Here is a 2,351-nt window from a genome sequence, read left to right as displayed (position 1 = left end):
ATCTGATGGAAGGAACCAAGGGAGAAAGAATGGAGAAATATGGGTCTTTCCAAAAAACTTTAAACACTAAAAGAATATGAGCATTTTGGGGACTAGGTGGTGCAGTGGATAAAGCACCAGACCTGGATTCAGGAGGATTTGAGTTCAAATCTAGCCTCAGACACTTTATACTTACTATCTGTGTGACCCTGGGCAAGTCACTTAACCCCCATTGCCATGCAAAAAAAAAGAATATGAACATTTTATTTCAAGAATATTTACAGAAATAATGAAAAGGTAACACATTGCAAATAAATAGAATTAACAGGATGCCAATAGTCAAAAATTCAATTCATCCAAAAGCATCATTATCAAACTTCAAGATATATAAGGAGATAATTTTCCTGGCAGCCAAGAATAAGGTGTCATATATGAAAAAAGTAAATACCAATTCCATAAGATTTTTCCACAAAAATGAGAAATGATTGAACTTGGAATAAGATGTCCTCGATGTAAAGGAATGGAGATCTTCATTTTAGAATCAGCTTGCTGAACAAAGCTAAACAATCTATTAGAAGAAAAAAGATGGACAATAAAATATCAGGATGGCTTCTAGAAACTCAGGAGAGAAGGATCAGCCTTAGAGTAGTCTTAGATATGCAAATTCAATAAGAGCTACTCGCTTCCTGACAGAGAGGTGATAAGCTTACAATTCCAAAAGAGACATACATTTTTAGACATGGATAATATGGGAATCTGTTTTTTCTGGGCTATATAGGTATATACTGAGGGATTTATTCATTGGACTTTGAGAAAAATGTTCATTGAAGGTGGTGGAGTGCCAGATTATTTTTTAAATACTAGTTACTTGAAAAAAAAAATAATAAACTAAAGATGTCTATTGTCCAGATTTCAGCATGCAGTTAGGCAGTCCATTGCTTTAGTCCATCAGAATACATATTTTGGACAGGTAAGGTAAGCAAGCCAGATAGATTTAAGTAAACTGCACAAAACTATTCACTAATACGGAAAGGCATTTTTTAACACTAGAATCCTTCCTATAAGACAAAAGAGCTGAGAATCATAAAATGCTACAATCTCTAAAGAAACAAAATGGCAGTTAAGCAGAATACTGAAAAAAATAATTCCTTAAAAATTAGAATTGGGCAAGTGGAAGCTAATGTCTCCATGAGACATCAAGAAACAATAAAATCAAGTCAAAAGAATGAAAAACAAAACAGGACAAAATGTGAAATTTTTCATTAGAAAAACAACTGGACTGAAAAAATAGACCATAATTTAATTGTTGTACTACCTAAAAGCCATGATCAAAAAAAGGAGCCTAGACATCATTTTTCAAGAAACTATCAAGGAAAACTACCTTGAAATCCTACAACCAGAAGGTAAATTATAAATTTAAAGACTCTACACAATCACTTCCTGAAAGAAATCCGAAAATGAAAATTGGCCAGGAATATTTTAGCCAAATTCCAGAGCTCTCAGGTGAAGGTGAAAATATCACAAAGCAGCCAGAAAGACACAATTCAAATATCATGGAGCCATAGTCAGGATGGCACAAGATTTAGCAGCTTCTACATTAAAAGGGCTTGAAATATGATAGCACAGAGGGCAAAGGAGCTAGTATTACAACCAAGAATCACCTACCCAGCAAAACTTAGTATAATCCTTTGAGGGGAAAATGGATATTCAATAAAATTGAGGACTTTTAAACATTCCTGATGAAAAAAACTAAGCTGAATAGACATTTTTTACTTTCACATGCAAGACTCAAGAGAAAGATAAAAAGGTAAACAGGAAAAAGAAATCATAAAGTTATCATAAGGATAAATTGTTTCTTTTGTTATTGAGGAAAATGATACTTGTAACTCCTAATAACTTTAACGTTATTAGGACAGTTAGAAGAAGTATACAAAGACAGAAGGCAAGGTGTTAATTGATTATGATAGGTTGATACAAAACAATTAAGGGGTGAAAAAGAGAGATGCATTGAGAGAAGAGGGAAGGGAGAGACAGAATGGGGCAAATTATCTCACATAAAAGAGACACAAAAGAGTTGTTTTACAATAAAGGGGGAAATGAGGGATGGGAATGGTGGGCAATACTTGAACCTTACTTTCACTGGCATTGGCTCAAAGAGGGAATAACATACACACTCAGGTGTATAGAAATCATTCTTACCCTGGGGGGAAGTAAAAGGGGAGGAAGATGGGGGTGATTTAAAGAAGGCAGCGTAAATTGGGGAAAGTAGTGGTCTGAAGCAAAACAGAGACACAGTGAGGAGGGACAAGGTGAAAGGAGAGAAAGATAAATGGTAGGGGAAGTACGATGGAGAGAAATAAAGAGTTAGTAAT

This window comes from Dromiciops gliroides, chromosome 2 (genome assembly GCF_019393635.1).
Source record: "Dromiciops gliroides isolate mDroGli1 chromosome 2, mDroGli1.pri, whole genome shotgun sequence".
Classification (NCBI taxonomy): Eukaryota; Metazoa; Chordata; class Mammalia; order Microbiotheria; family Microbiotheriidae; genus Dromiciops; species Dromiciops gliroides.
The sequence above is the reverse complement of the archived record's forward strand: the minus strand, read 5'-3'. Positions refer to the sequence as shown.